The sequence below is a fragment of the Convolutriloba macropyga genome, chromosome 3 (genome assembly GCF_964194025.1).
Source record: "Convolutriloba macropyga chromosome 3, txConMacr16.3, whole genome shotgun sequence".
Lineage (NCBI taxonomy): Eukaryota > Metazoa > Xenacoelomorpha > Acoela > Convolutidae > Convolutriloba > Convolutriloba macropyga.
The window spans coordinates 33,272,266-33,289,729 of NC_134470.1; the positions used below are offsets into that span (position 1 = coordinate 33,272,266).

General features: G+C 38.5%; 1 protein-coding gene across 1 annotated transcript in view; it reads left to right on the forward strand.

Annotated features, from left to right (window-relative positions):
• Positions 1–17,464, forward strand: part of LOC142336612 (uncharacterized) — a 102,024-nt gene that overhangs the window by 40,534 nt on the left and 44,026 nt on the right. The gene's annotated exons all lie outside the window — the stretch shown is intronic.

Consider the following 17,464-nt stretch of genomic DNA (forward strand, 5'->3'; position numbering starts at 1 on the left):
GATAATTGTGCGTTCACATGACAAATCGCTTTCTGACAAAATATGGTAAGACATTGCAATTGCTCTGGAAAATTCAGATGAACTGTTAAGTTATAATTGAAGTTAAACAACAATGACGAAAATTTTGAAAGATAATGTTTCCTTGAAGCAAATACTAGTAATGTTGAAACGAAAAATTGAATCAAAAAAGAATTGAGGTACAGTTATTTTAAAAAGACACTTGTTTGCAGTATTAAAAGCATGAACTTGAATATAGAATTGAATGAGAACTTCAACAAATATGTAGGTTGTTCAATGTCGTTAAAGCGTCAAGTGTTGGCACACGAGTTGGGTTCATTTTATTGATCAAGTTAGTCTCTTGACACACCTAAGGTCATACATGTACTCTTCATTTTGGTTTTATCTGTTAAACCAAACATTAAAGTTGTATTGTTTCCAGGCAAGACCAGCCCGAAGTTAAGGCAGGCTCTAGTACCATGGGAATTTGTTTGCATACATAAGATAAAGACATTTATGTGTTTGCCTACAGGACTAACGTACAAATACTGTTAACTCAATAGATTATATTTCTTATCAGTCAACCAATTCTATTTTTAGCGTCTGCGTGTAATTTCTAAAATTTTAGTGCACGAAATCATTGGCACGGTTTTTCTTGAAGCAAAACAGTTAGTTGAATATATTGAATAAGAAACACAAAATGCCTTTTACAGCGGAGAGAGACGCTGAGTTTGGAGACGCTCATTTTGACGTTTCCAAAAGTGAAAAACGTTTGATCCGAGCAACAGTAAAAATTTATGACAAAACAGGAACTTTTATCTTCCTGAAGTTGTTCAAAAAAGTTGGTCAAGAGTTTGATTTTCAACAAGAGAATAAAACAGAGACTTTAGAAGAGTTTGAAAAGTTATCGAAAAAGAACGGAAAAATTCGTTTTGCTGCTAACGGCAACACTGAAAACGATTCTACTCTGAAAGCTCCCTCCGCAAAGAAACCTAAATTAAAACAAAAAGACGACGAATACGAATTCTCTGAATAATTTAAAGAGCTCGATTGAAAACGGTAGAAGCTATGTATGAACGTTCACCTGGTTACTTCAAGCAATTTCAAAAAAATTTCAGGTTTTTTATCACTGAAGAGAAACCAAAATCAACGTTTGCTAAAGTTTAAGCCATATGCATGCACACTGATAGCCTTTTTTGTGGAGTTTTACCTGCTAATCAATATCATGTTTTGTTTGATGTGTCTACAGATTTCTTGTGTTTGATGTGTTTTAAATCTACAGACTTCTTTAAAAAAACTAAACTTTATTCTGTTCCATGTTTAAATACAACTTTCAATTGTTTATTCTCGAATGGCAAGGACTTGGAGACAATCGGTACGGTTTTCGAAAAATTGAAGCTAGCTGTGGAAAACAATGGTCTAACGTTACAGAAGAAGGGAGACACTACAAACATTCAAAAACGTTTACCCAATTTGGTCAATGGCTTTGGCTGCAAAACTCATCGGGCAGTTGGAATTACTGCTTTCAAAACTCTAGAAAAAAGTGTTGAGAAAAAATCAAACCAACAATTGCAAACTGACCGATTGTCTACTGAAACTCTTAAGAGATTTGACAAAATTTTGCATGGTCCTCATTCTGGTGCTTTCTGTCAAATAATGCATATCTTTGTGAGTGGCTATGGAAAGTTAGATATTGACAATGATGTTTTGTGTGTTCGCTTAGTTTTTGAAAAAAAAAGTTTTAAAAAAAAATTTATTTCAATACAAAAGTTAGTAATGTTAGAGCATCATATGAAGCGCGAAACGTTTCAAATCAACATCACTCATCTTTACAAATTCTTTTTCATCAAAAAGATAATGAGCAATATAAATGCAAAATAAGCCAAACAATTTTGAGTTCGGTTTTTGAATTGGTTGGTTTCTAAGCAATTCAAACACGGTTTGAATAATACCAGCAGAGGAAACATGTGATACTAGAGTAAACTTACATCACTCATCATGTCGAAAACACTTTTGATTACAACTTCATTTATTAACCTTCATCTCCAATGTAGTAAATTAATAGTCCCTTGTTGCAGTATAGTCATACGTTACACGTTGTACTCTATTTATTCTTTGTTGTGTCATTCGTAGCACGAATGACTCTCTCCTAGCTGGCAGGTACTTGACCTTGCCTAGCTGTTAGATGCGTTGGCAGCGAACTGTCTAACTGCAGTTCTGCCTTAATGTGTATGAATTAAAGTTGTCAACGCCTACGTCTTTTGCACTTAACTTAAGACTTATCGGAAACGCATAACATGGCGCAGTCAGAGTTAAAAGGTAAAACCATACTCGGTCTAGAACCTTTTTGGGAAAGACCCAGTAGCAACCCACCAATACCATGGGAAAAGTGGAGAAGCCAACTCAAGATGGCAATCGTCGCTAAGACAAATATCCAAGTAGAAGACCTCCTCAGAGAGAAACCGACATCAGTCACCTACCCCCCAGAACCGGCGGAAGAGCCACCTGTAAACAACCCCACCCAAACAATGGAACGAGCGAGACTCACCCGTTACCACCAAGCCATTACAAAATGGAAAAACGAGTGTAACATCATCGACCGTGTAGGAGTATTGTGCGGAGAGAAACCGTGGGACAAGGCAGACAGGAAGGTCAAGTTATTAATATATCTTAGCCTAGGAGTAGAAGGCAGGAAAATGCATGGCAGAAAGTTCCCCCACACAAATGTCGAAACGAAAACCACACAAGAAATTTGGGAAGAACTAGAAATAACCTTCATTAGACCCAGGAACGTGACGTTCGACAGGTACCTATTACTAACACGTCGCCAACAACGAGGGGAAACAATGGAACAATTCCACTCAGCACTCCGCTCACTAGCGGAACACTGCCAACTAGGCCATTTAGAAGACGAACTTTTGCGTGACATATTCACAGCAAACATGACCGACCTGGAAATTCAGAAAGAACTATTAAAAGTCACGCTATCCCCAGAGAGAGCACTCGAAGTAGCGATTGGAATAGAATTGGGAGCAAGAAATCAACTCACAATCCAATCAAAGAACACACTCACACCAATGGACAAACAGGAAAACGTGATGGCCATATCGAGCTCACGATTCAGAGGAACAGGAAGACCCCCACGAACAAACACATCCACAATGACAAGACAAACAAGTCACGACTGTCGAAACTGCGGTCAACCGTGGACAATCGACCATAGGTCCAAATGCCAAGCAATGGGCCAAACATGTAGACGATGCAACAAACCGAACCATTTTGCGAGGGTATGCAAATCCAATCTGAACCGCCAAATTAACACAGAACGAGTAAACGAAACAGTCAACAACAACGTAGAAGCAGTCACTGAAGACGTCAACAACATATCGATTGACAATGAAGTACATTCACAGTACACTAATTCAGAGGACGATTATTCAGTCAATATGCTGTCCCCCGAGAAAGACAAGACGACCCCAGCAAAATTAGAAATACAATACGGAAACAGCAGATATTGGGTGATGGTGGACTCCGGTAGCTCAGCAAGCCTGGTAACAGAACGAATGGCGAAAGAGATAGAAGAACGAGACAGTAACACATGGTGGAGCCACGCCACGAACCCAGTACAGCTACGTAGCTACACAAATGACCCAATCCGTAATAAAGGGACCTTGTACAGTGATATCCAATGCAATGGATGGAATGCAGGGCAAGCAGACCTCATCGTCGTCCCAAACAGTCACCGGGCCATCATCGGCAGAGACCTCCTTCAAGCATTGGGAATCACCCTACATCAACAGGACCCCACAAACGTGGAAGGTAAGACCATCTACAACATCAGTGCCCCATCCACATGCCCACTAAAACAGGAGATTGCTATAAAATACAAAAACCTAACAAGCAGAATAGGTCGATCGGTCAATCATAAGGTAAAATCTAAATTTAAGTCGTATTCCTCATCCATCAAAAGGGACGCAGAATCCCACTCCACCTCGAAAAAGAAGTAGAAGAAGAACTAAAGAAACTCCAAACGAACGGACACATCACTAAACTAGACAAGTGTAGCGAAGAATTCTTCATCTCGCCTATTGTCATAACAGTCAAACGGGACAAATCAATTAAACTGGCTATGGACGCAAAAACGATTAATAAGGCAATCCGCAAGAATAAGTACCAAATGCATAACATTGACTGCCTAATGGATAGCATCGCACAAACAATCACTCAAGCGTCCGACGATGGAGAAGTACTATTCTCAACAATTGACCTACGCTACGCGTATAGCCAACTCCCACTGGACAAAGAGACAGCGAAACACTGCAACTTCAACATCATAGGCGGACAAGCCACAGGAACCTACCGATTCAATACCGGATTTTATGGTCTAACAGACATGCCAGCCGAATTTCAAAAAGCTATAGACATTACTCTAGCCAACCTCACAAACACATTCAGCTTTCTCGACGACATAATAATAGTCACAAAAGGGGGAATACAAAATCATAAAGAAAAACTATTCAAATGCCTAGATAAACTAGACGAAGAAAAGCTAGCAATAAACATCGAAAAATTTCATTTTGCAAAACAAAAAATATCATGGCTTGGATACGAAATCAACAAAAACGGCATTAAGCCAATAGTCTCAAAGACACAAGCAATCCTTAACCTCCAACAACCAAAAACACAGAAGCAACTGAAAACATTCTTAGGTAGCATCCACCACCTATCGAAATTCATCCCAAACCTAGCTGAAACATGCAAAGACTTCCGCAAACTTTTACAAAAAGAAACAAAATTTGTATGGCAAGAGCAACACGAAGCAGCCTTTAACAAAATAAAAGAAACAATACGTCACCTAACTGAAAACACACACTTCAATATAAACCGTAAGACTAGAGTAAAAACAGATGCCTCGAGAGGAGGGTTAGGTGCGGTACTAGAACAAGAAACGTGCGACGGGTGGGTCACAATCGCTTACGCTTCCAGGTTCCTAAACAAAGCAGAAGAAAAATATAGCATCAATGAACTCGAATTACTGGGAGTAGTGTGGGCACTAGAACATTTCAAACACTATTTATTAGGACATAATTTTATCGTCCAAACGGACCATCGAGCACTTTTGTCCATATTGAAAGAACGATCATCAAAAATACACCAAAGCCGCCTAACACGGTGGTGTGACAGGCTTATCCCATTTACATTTACAATTGAACACATACCCGGATCAAAAATGGGGATGGCAGATTACATGTCACGAAACCCAGATCAAATAGCAACCCCACCTAGCACATACGACGCTGACTTTATAATCGCACAAATCAACGTTATTAAAAACACATTAAATATAATCCGCAAACGGGGACGACCTAAGAAAGAAGCTATTGAAAAAGCCGTACATACAACAAAATTCAAAAGGCGCAGAGGCAGACCTAGAAAACAGGATATAAACACACAACACGCACAACACACCCCCCAACAAAACACCCCTAACCCGTCCCACGAAAACAACAACCAACCAACAATAAGGGTGGAATCGCGCCACGAATACAACAAATTCAAAAAATCCGTGGAATCGTCGCACGATTCCAATCAAGAAAAGTGCAGGCTAAAATTGCCGCACGATTCCACCACAATGAATACAAAAGACCAAAAATGGTGCCACAATAACGATCACATGCTTCAAAACGAGCAACCATGCGAGACATCAAGGACAAAGAACAATTACAACAACAATTACAACTTACGCAGCAAACGCAAAAATGCAACTGAACACATTCCAAACACGGAATATGACGTCATAAAAAACAAGATAGTTTTGAACCACACAATTAAGAAAGCGCATTTGCCAATTACTTTATCCCCTGCTCAGCAGCATTCACAAACTTTACACTTATCCGAATCTAGCAAAATGAGTAAATCTACAGAAACCCAAAATCCACAAGCCTCGCCATCAAGACCAAAATTTTCAATGAGCAACTTCCTCAGCCCATCCAAATCACCATCAGCAGAAACGCAACAACATCCAAAGGACAAAGAAGTGAACGATATGATACAGGGCGTATTTAACATGAAGTTAATTGTAGCAATGACTAACCGAGACTCTGTCCTACGAGAAGTTAGAGATTGTATACTCACCAACGACGAACAGAGATGCAAAAAGCTCTGCAAACAAATACATGGGCAATGGAGGAACCTCAGCACCCACAATGGCTGCATACTAGTGGACAATAAACTCGCGATCCCACACGTAATGAAAGAACCAGTCATGGACATACTGCATGCAACCCACCCCGGCGCATGGGGAATGACAGAGCTTGGCCAACGTTTATGGTGGCCGTACATCAATCGGGACCTTATAAACAAATCAAAGACGTGCAGACCATGTACTGAATTTGGTAAGAATCTAAAAAGCTTAATACCAAAAAAAAAGTGGGCCCCCCTCCCACGATGCTCAGAACCGAATGAAGAAATACAAATCGATTTCGGTGGCCCAATAATAGACGGGCATGGTCGTGAAATATATTTCCTAGCCTGCATAGATCGTTTCTCAAAATTCCCAACACTCAAACTGTACAACAATGCCAACAGCCCTAATATTGAAAAATTTTTAAACAAATATATAGTACAACACGGTGTACCACGAAATCTAAGAATAGACCAAGCGCGTTGCCTAAAAGGCAACAAAGTACAACAAGTTTGCGACAAGCAGAACATTAATATAATCTTTGCCCCAGCCGGTGATCATCGTGCCATTGGTTTAGTCGAACGCCTCGTACAAACAGTCAAACGGCGTCTAGGATGTATCAAATTAGACCCTAAACAAAAGCCATTTAACATAAAACAGGCACTAAGCCAAATAACTTATGAACTACGTATTTGTAGGAAAAAATCAACAAAAGTTTCCCCATTTGAGGCACACCATGGGAGAAAACCTAATACCGCCTTAAGTAACGCAACTACAAACGCACATAAGAGTAATCTTGACTGGTCTAACACAATTAACGCATATTTAGATGACAACATTATCGGACAAGAAGACCTAATCAGCGACGAGAGGTGGGAACAGTCAGATCTAGACAGCGACAGCGAAGTCAAGGCGGCAAAAACCAAAAAGCCGAAGGAAGCAAAAGAGGATACCGGGGACATACCACGCGTTATCAAAATGGAATCATCCAAATTCGAAGAACCATTAGCGAAAACAAGTCCGAGTCTACTACTAGCAAGAAAGAACCTAGCGACCACCCGAAGTAAAAAGAACTTACAAGGGTTGTACGAAGCTGTACCAGAGGGCACGGTATTAGTGAAAACGACGGACGCTACCCTCACCCTAAAAATGCCCGGACAAAAGGACACGGTCCTCCATAAATCAGATGTTGCAAAGTTCGGTACCCCGAACAAAGGAATATACCTCTCATAAACTTTGCAGCGCGAAAGACAGTAAGAAACCACCACAAAAAGCTCGAGGAACTTATGCGGAGCCACGGGAAGGCCCAGATGAACAAGATCATGGGAATTCGACCCATTCGTAAAAGAGACACGCAGCCACGGGAGCACCACGCGAGATCTAATCTGGAAAAAGTTTCCAGGACCAAGGTTCCACCTAAGCGCAAATACATCCAGTCACCGAAAAAGGGCAAACCGAGCAAGGATCGATCGCGTGAATCGTCTCAAAGCTCCAATGAGGACCCCGCCCACACCAACCATCAGAAGGACGATAGCGCTTCTGACCCCTCAGAAGAGTTCGAAGTCGATACGTCGAACCTGCCATCCCGCCGCAGCCAAAGAGTGAGAACACGAACCACACTGTACGGCACAGACCCCAACGACAACGAGGACTCGCTATCAGAAAATGAATACCCTCCAATGAAAAAATTCTCTGGATTATCGAACTTCCAAGCACCCCAGGCCCCACAAGCACAAGCACAAACTTCCACAGCCCAAGGTACGTACGCGATACAACACACGGGAGAAGCACACGGACAAACCACTGCCATCATCCCTACAGCGAACTCCCCTGAAAAACAACCCGCAGTACAAGCGAGCGACGAAGGAAGGGAGCTCAACCCTGACGAACTCTAACGTGGCGACTCAGATAAACTGAACCAAAATTTTGTAACTAACGCAACAAAATTTTCTCATAAGCAGGGAAATGTGATACTAGAGTAAACTCACATCACTCATCATGTCGAAAACACTTTTGATTACAACTTCATTTATTAACCTTCATCTCCAATGTAGTAAATTAATAGTCCCTTGTTGCAGTATAGTCATACGTTACACGTTGTACTCTATTTATTCTTTATTGTGTCATTCGTAGCACGAATGACTATCTCCTAGCTGGCAGGTACTTGACCTTGCCTAGCTGTTAGATGCGTTGGCAGCGAACTGTCTAACTGCAGTTCTGCCTTAATGTGTATGAATTAAAGTTGTCAACGCCTACGTCTTTTGCACTTAACTTAAGACTTATCGGAAACGCATAACAGAATTGGTTGGTTTCTAAGCAATGCAAACACAGTTTGAATATTACCAGCAGAGGAAACAAGTCTATTGTGTAAATGTTTATTTGAGGTTAGATTTTGTCCCAGTGGATCTGCAAAAATATATTTCCCATTTTTCCGACAATTAAGTGTCCAATGTGTTCCAATTGTTTGAGAAGTTGATACATTCACTATAATGAAGCTGTTCTGAGATAGGCTAAGCGGAAAATTATCTGCAGCAAATACACCATGAAATTTATGCTTTAACAATTTACATCGTTGAACGAGGTTGTTTATTTCATCTTCATCCATCAGTTTGTAAGAATATGATTTTTCGAAACTCTTCGTGCAGAGTCGATAAAAATTGTGCTCGCTTTTTCACCAATTATGAAAATTTCAATATTACTGGGCAACGCGGCTGAAAACTTAAGTTCAATTGAAATTGAACAATTGCTAAGTTCAGGGTGAATAAAATCATGTGACGCCTGCTGAGTGCTGGTGAGATCAAACACCATAATAAAATGGTTAGGGTATTCAGACAAACTTATTCCATGTCCATTGTCAATATAGGCTAAATCTGACCTTGTGTTGAAGTAAAAGCGTTTTACGTCAGGTGTATTTATGGGGCTGTCTGCAACAGGGAGTCCATTTCGATAAAAACAAATCTGCTCCAGATTAAATTTACGAAAGTGAAAAGGATTGAGTTGTTTGCTTCCTAAGAAAGCTTCATTTGTGTTAAGACAAATGGCAGGACGTCGAATAGGCTCCCTGCTAAAAACATCTTCCTGTTTCCAACTTTGCAAACCAGTAGAAGCCAGAAATGTTTTTGTTATAGTTTCCAAGTAAGGATAGGACGCTGGGCTTGTTAGTAAATTTTTTTCAATGGCAGAAATGACGTCATCGTTCAATGTCATTTTTCTCACATACAAGTTAGCTTCTATAATTTTTACTTTGTATGATTTTGCAGCATCGTCAGATATTAAAACAAAATCATCTATTGATCTTCGAAAGGAAATTCGCAATGTGACTCCACTCAAAAGATGTCGATCACATGTAAAAAAAATCTACCGCTACTTTTCCATAAAAAGTGCATTCAGCAGATTGTCTAACCAAAGCTTTTCGTCTGTTAACTTCAGCTGTTGCTATCGCTCCAGGATTATCCTCGTACGAATAACCTTGGCAAGCCAACCAAGTAGCCTTTGCGTCTTTGTTGTGAGAAAATTCGATTTCAATGAAACTTTTGTGAGCATAATTTCCATTTGCATTTGAAATTTTCAGTCCGTTGGCAGATACTGTACAGTCAGAAAAGAGTGAATGTAAAACATTATTACAAAAGTAAGGAGCGTATGTTTTGGTTACATCTGCTGCAGCTCCAGCATCATATTTTAAATCAGCTTCAGAAGCCTGAACTATCTTGCATTTGATTTCCAGGAAAACTTTTCGCAGATCAATAAAATTATTTCTGTCTCCAGCAACCTCAAACACAAGCATGGGTCCGTTAGGACTGTAAACTGGCCCTACTTTTTGACAAAAGCTCCCATCAAAAGTTACAAGAAGCGCTGGTTTTTCAAATAAATCCAAGGAACTATGTGTTGCCTCTGTTGGTAACATATTACCGATCATCTTAAACTTTGGCAAAGAAATCTGACCGACTTCTCTTTGGCTGTTTGTATTTTGAAATGATCACCTTGCTTTTTTTGCTACCTTTTCTCGCTTTTGAACCTGAACGTTTAGATCGTCTACGATTAATTCGCCTTTGTCTCATTCGCAGTGCCAATGGGCCTCCTGTTTGTTTTTTGACTGTATTTGATATTGTGTTTTTCAGCGCTTGTTTTGGAGATTTTTTTTTACTGAAAACGTCCATTAACTCTGGTACGCTTTGTAACAGAAGTTCTTTTCCAACACGTTTTGCTGCTGGTAAAATAAATTTTCTTGCAATAGGTAGAGCGATTCTTCCGATACCACTTGCTAAAGCTCCAAAACCGCTACCTCTTTGCCTATAGTGTCACGAAAAATAAGGCAAGGCAGATGCTTGGTTGGTGTAGTATGAATCCATTGCTTTTACTCACCAAATTTTTTGAACTGCAACGTCAGAATGACTTTACCAGTCCCTGAAAAGGGGACTAATTGACCTGTTTCGGTGCGTAGTTCTATAGAAATTGACTGAATCGTTTTTGAAAGAAGTTTTTTGTAGTCCAAAATCGAAAAAACTATGCGGTGTGTTGGTTCAAGCTCGCAGACGCTACCGTTTTTCAATCGTTGTTTTGAATCAATGACTCGTAATAAAGGTGCTTTGGCATCGCCCACGTATTGATACTCTATAATGTTTGTACAAATGAATACCAAATGTTTCCCGGCGCACAGATCATTTTTAAAGTCACCCATAAATGCCTTAGTATCATCTTTTTTCATCAGTTTATTTGCAGTTGTGTCCATTTTGTACCCAATGTGTGTTCCTCGTCCATCAGGGACACCTTTGAAACCAATAATGCTAGGAATTTCATCGCTTGGAAACGTAATTCCCTCATGTTTTCCAAAGACAATTTCAAATTTACCAGAACTTTTAATTTCTCTGAAAAAAAAATTTGGTAAACCAACAGTTTTTTTAATGGTAGCTAACAACTGTGGCACAGTATCAAAAGTTCCTGGCATGAAAGCTAATCGCTCACCGTTGTATGGACGTGATATGACATTGGCTCCAGAGCTATTCCGTTAGTGATCTTCTAAACCACTTAAACTGTAAGAAAATAGGACTCCGTTTGTGATGTGTTCTATTTTTGTTGGAAAAATAATTTCACTCAAAGCTACTCTTCAGTCTCCCGACAGTTGTATTTCATCATTGAAAAAATTCCTGAATGAAGCCAATGTGTTTTGATCGAAGATGTCCACCGAAGCGGAGGAGATTACATGTACCGTAAATTCATCTTCAAAACGTTTACTTGCCATTTTGCACAGGCGACTCTCGAACTAATTGGAGATCGGGTTGATAGAATTTACCCTGAATAATTTCCTTATCGATATCGATAAGAGAATACGTTGGAGGGTTCAATGTTGGGATAGACAAAATTTCAAAAATCTCGTCTGTAAAAGACTGTTTGTAACCCTTTCCGAGCGTCTCCTCTTTTTTCAGTATTCGTACAAGATCACCGACAAAAAATTTTTGTTTTTGAGAATATGTTGTATTCCCAATCAACAATACCAGTCGAGGAACGTCTTTTTTCGCGACTTTGTTTGGAGCAAGCTTGATTGTTCGATAAACTCTAGAATTGATAGTTTTAACAAATGAATCCAGTTTATCTAGATATGAATAGGTCCACTTTTCTTCTAAGTATCTGTATATTATATTCTTGAGGGAACGTATATTTCTTTCAGCAAAAGCAGACTTTTTCTCACTGAAGGTACTGTATAAATGAATTCCGCGTTTATTGCAGAGGGCTTTGAAAGCACCGAGGAACTCTGTACCATCATCGACCCAAACTTTTTTAGGTTGCTTATGTTTGATTATCTTTTTGAAAGCCTGTTCAGTTTCTGTAGCATATTTTGTTTTTAGTGGTTCAACTCTGAGATATCTTGACAGACAGTCAACTGCAACAAGAAGGTATTTTACACCACTGTTGTACTTTGCAAGTTTATCAACAAATGCTAGATCTACGGACCAAATCTCATTAAGGTCGTTAACAATTACTTTAAGCCTTGGAAATCTGAGGCGACGTGAACGATATTTGGTGAAAGATGGTTTTGTTTCCAGATACATTTTTACTTTAATAATTGATAATTAACTCAAATTTTGCAGTCGTTTTGCGTTTCCAAATGACGCAGGTCCTTTTAAATAGAGATTATCAAGTTTCTTCACATCATCTATAGAAAGCCCAGTCTTTTCTACTCGTGTCTTCGTCTGTCTTCTTTTTGCTCTCATCGACTTTTGGCTTTGCACTTTTTTCTTTTGTCTCAGATCTTCCTCTTGATTGTTTTTGTTGCTGTTTCTTTTGTTTTCGAGTCGGTTGCTCTTCCTCTTCTTCGCTGTAAAACTCATCGAGAACTTTTTTTGCATGAGCATTGTAAACCAAGTGCGATGCTATATCAAGTGTACTCAATATTTCGAAATACTTTTGTACGTCAATTTTTTGGTAGGTTGTTGTAAATTGTACAAGAAATTTGTCACCTTCACTCCTTGAGGTTCATCTTCAATATGGAGAACATTATTCTCTTCACTAATAGAAACAGTATCGGAATCAAAATTTTTTTTTTCAGGATTATTGCAGCTCTTTTTGTTTTATTTTCATCCATTAGTTTTAGTTCCAGCATTATTGAGTCAAAGGCTGAATCTTTCCGTTTTTTCACTACAGGTTCGATTTCACTGTCATCACTAACAAATGATTCTGATTTTACATCATCTGGATCACTTGTTCCATCACCAATACTCCTTGTTCTCGTGATCAGTCTATCAGTGCTTGTGTCAGCATCTTTTTTTCCACTGCTCTGCTCAAAGTTTGGATTAGATCTTTGTAGGAGCGATAACTGAGTGGCTTTTTGTTGATATATTGGATTATCAAAAATTTCTTCCTTGGTTGGATTTTTTGATATGAAAATTCTCTTGGGAATCAAAACGAATTCTTCTGCATGCATTAAATGACTTTTAAGTAAAGATAGCACGAGAGTCCTATTGCTTTGATAAGTTCTGATTTTCTCGCTAAAATAAATCGCTTTTTCTTCAGACTTGTTTCCTTTGATAATAACTGCTGAAATGAGTCCTCTTGATTTTTTAGTAGCTGTTTGTTGACTGGAACATTGCCATTGATTACATTGAGCAAACACTCGCACAGAAAATATATAAAACTATTTGGTGCTTCTTTGAGGAACTTTCTGAAATTAATATCAGACAGCTCGAGCATTTGCTTTAGCATATAAACTCTTTCTCTCTCATCTGTCAAATTAGTTATAACAGCTTTGGAGGAAGGTAGATAAAAAATTGTGGGACCTGGTTGTACAATATTTGATCAATAACGCAAGAAGTCTGAAGTTTTTGGATCCAAGTCGATGAGTAAGTAACCAAAGGGTAATTTTGTTGCTAACTCGTAGCTTTCTTTTAAAAAACTTGTGTTGTTCAACTGTTTGCCAATATAGGTGATCTAGTGTATGTCTCTAGGTGATTTGAACAAAATGATGTGGGTTGTATTGAGATCAATTGTTATTGACCATTTACTGTGTTGGAATAAGTTATGCTTAACGTAAATGACGCTAATATTTCTATGAAGTCCAGCAGTTGCGAGTTTAGAAAACTCTTTGTCATTGAAAATTTCCTCGCAAGAATCGTCAAAAACAAGCAGACAGTTTTCCAGCTGTGAAATGAAATCAAATCCAGAAAACTTTGTGAAAAAGATGTTCAAGTTACGCTCTATAGAGCTGAACTTTGGTTGCTCATGTTGATAGAAGTAGTAAATAGAATTAAATTTTGGGTAAAAGGTGTTTCTCAGTAGCATTTGGAATATGAGCTCAGTTTTACCACAGCATGATGGCCCACAAACAGCCATGAATAGTCTATCGCTTGTTGAAATTATTTTGTTCATAGCTTCGGATTAGGAAGCGCGTAGCCAACTGTGCATGAAAGCAATGAAAACCAAAATGTTAACTTCTCACAATCAAGATGAAAAAACACAAGTTTGATCAAGGACACACCAATAAGAAACAGTTTTATTACGATTTGAGTAAAATACACTACTTCTGATCGTGGTAGTCTAGAGTTACAAAATTTCCATGAGCGTCTCTCTTGATTTTCTTCATTGAAAACTAAATCACTCAAACCTATTCCAGCAGGAGAATCTATCTGGTCTTCTTTATCGCTCGTTTGAAAAGACATTCTGATCAAAAATGAATTAAAACATCAGTTTTTTGTGTTAGCTCATTATTTTGTTAGTAACTCTCTCAACCATAAAAAATTCATATGTAGTATATCTAGAGTCTTTGTCGTCTTTCTTGTAAGTCAATTTGTAGTTCGATTGCATGCCACAATCCTTTGCGTAGTGGACAATTGACTCCACGTTTCCTTTGCTGACTACCTGCTTGATTTCATCAGGGAGACTTTCGTCGTCCAGGCTCACTTGAACTGGGGTTGGCGACTTGTGCATAGGTAAAGTAGTTAGTTTCAGTCTTCTCATTTTCTCTTGTAAAGACATGGTACATTTGAAAATATTCGAGCAGTGAAAGATATTTCTTCAGCGTCTCAACCTCCGATAAGTTGCAAATAATCTGTTGTTTCCTCAGAATGGATTGCCCACGTGATTCTATTTTTTCCTATCTGACCAAAGATAGATTTATTTGATTATCATTCGTTATGCAACTGCATACTGTCAAACTTGGAGATAAATTCACTTGAAGAACTGAAGGAGCTACCTCCTCCACTTGACGGCTCATTGGCGGGCAATGTTAGCCAATAGAAATACAACTGTGCTTTTCTTTTAGCGCAATGTCTTTTCTTTTGTTTCTCAGGCAAGTAAAGAGAGTGTAGAGCACAAGTAAAATGTTTAATTGGGGAAACAATTTCCTCAACTTTAGGGCATGAAAGGGTGTCCAAATCTATCACTTCTTTCTGTAAAAGTGTTTGCAGTGATTCAGTTTTCTCTTTCCCTTTAGCATAAAACTTTCCTGAAGGAAATCGAAGTTTAATTGCAAAAAAAATTTGAGATATAAACCAGTAAGGATAATTGCCACTATTCCAAGACAAACCGTGTAAGAACCTACTAACCCACTGATGAGATTTTCTCTCACTAGCGGATAGCGAGTTGTAAGAAACTGGTGGAAGGAACAAGATTGTGTCTGTGTAGTTGTTTGAGCAAATCGATAACTCCTTAATTATAAAACCCGATTTCTTATGACGAAAACCTTCAAAATCTAAGACAACAACTTCTGGCTTCAACATTCCAGCATATTAAACAAATTCCTTTTAAACGTTTTCACGAAGAGGCAAAACATTAATCCAGTCATGTGACCAAGGTAGGCGTTTGTGATTGGACAAGGTAAAACGTATGAATATCCAGGGCCTTTCTGACTATGCTCTGCAATAAACCCTGAAGCGTCGTGAAGTTTTGCATGTAATCGAAGGAATTTGAAAGGCTTCAGGTAAACGTCTAGTGAAGAGTTGTCTATACCTATAAGACCACCATATGGTCTCAACTTGAGAACTATTTCCAAGTTAATTTCTGGGTCCAGATAAAGACATGCTGCCAAAAAGTATACAAATCGTTCACTATATTCCAGATATTTTATTTGTTCGTAAACTTCATGAATGTTTTTCAAATCTACTGTCGCTATGGTTGTCATGCTGATTCTCAAACAGAAAAATAAATAAAATGAACAAAAGTTACTTTTATGTATGAAAATAATCAAGTTGACAAAAATTGACTTTTTTCAAGAAAATTTTTCTATCTTTTATAATAAACGCATTATCTGAGAAGTTTTTTCAAGTCAACAAAAAATCAGTTTTGATTGCTCTTTCATAGCGCAAAATCCATTTCAGACCATTTTAGGACTCTGAAAAATTTTGAAAATTTTTTCTCAAAAATTCGAAATTTTTATGTTTCGACCCCTATACTACTCAGATGAAAAAAGTGAAGTCAATAAAAAATCACTTTTGAGTGCTCTTTCATAGCGCAAAATCCATTTCAGACCATTTTAGGACTCTGAAAAATTTTGAAAATTTTTTTTCAAAAATTCGAAATTTTTATTATGTTTCAACCCCTATACTACTTAGGTGAAAAAAAGTGAAGTCAACAAAAAATCACTTTTGACTGCTCTTTCATAGCGCAAAATCCATTTCAGACCATTTTAGGACTTTGAAAAACTTTGAAAATTTTTCGAAAAAAAAATTTGAAAATTTTTCAAAGTTTTTCAAGTATGCCTCTCATGGTCTCAAAGATAAAAAAATTAAAGTTACTACAACAGGCTATAACCATAGTCTAAGCACTCCGTACTGCGCATTCTTTCTTCTGAAATACACATTGGAGCAGCCGGTGTCTGCCATGTTACTGGAGGGCGGGGGGTCCGGACACCCCCCCTACAAGAACTCTCACCACCGAAAAACTGATTTTCTCTTAGTGAAAGCAAGTTTTTTGGTTAAGTTTCGCCAGTCAACTTAACCCAAGAACTTCTCTCAGGCTGGCGAAACTGTATTTCTTCTAAAATACACATTGGAGCAGCCGGTGTCTGCCATGTTACTGGAGGGCGGGGGGTCCGGACACCCCCCCTACAAGAACTCTCACCACCGAAAAACTGATTTTCTCTTAGTGAAAGCAAGTTTTTTGGTTAAGTTTCGCCAGTCAACTTAACCCAAGAACTTCTCTCAGGCTGGCGAAACTTAACCAAAAAACTTGCTTTCACTAAGAGAAAATCAGTTTTTCGGTGGTGAGAGTTCTTGTAGGGGGGGGGGGGTCCGGACCCCCCCCCCCTCCAGTAACATGGCAGATATGTATACTACTAATAGCAATGAAAGCACCAGTCTGGCATGGAGCTATGTGTTTGCTGCCCACGGCTATTTAGGTAGCTGATCATTAGCATTTTTGCCCACATGATCTAATCCTAAACCCTAGTAACATTCAGAATAAGCGTTGTTACACAATAGTCTAATTGTGTTTTTCAAACTGGCAATATTACGCTCAATTCACTTTTTTTACTTCACCATGCAAAAAGAGAAATCTTCTAGCGAAACTAAACATGCAATTTGCCAAAACTACTCTTATCTAAAAACTGCAACAAAAACATAATGTTTTCAAAGGAATGATCATATTCGTTTCCTCAATTGTTAAAATAAAACTTCCATGATCTGTTCACAGCATCCTGAAATTGAACGTTCTAGTTTAAAACCCAGCCAATGAATACACCATAGAGTGTAGGAGGAGACAATGCTTAACAATGCTCAAAATGACCAGAACAATATATTTGCTTAGCTCAAATGAAATCTGGATTAATACTAGAAAACAGAGTACAAGGCGGAGTGT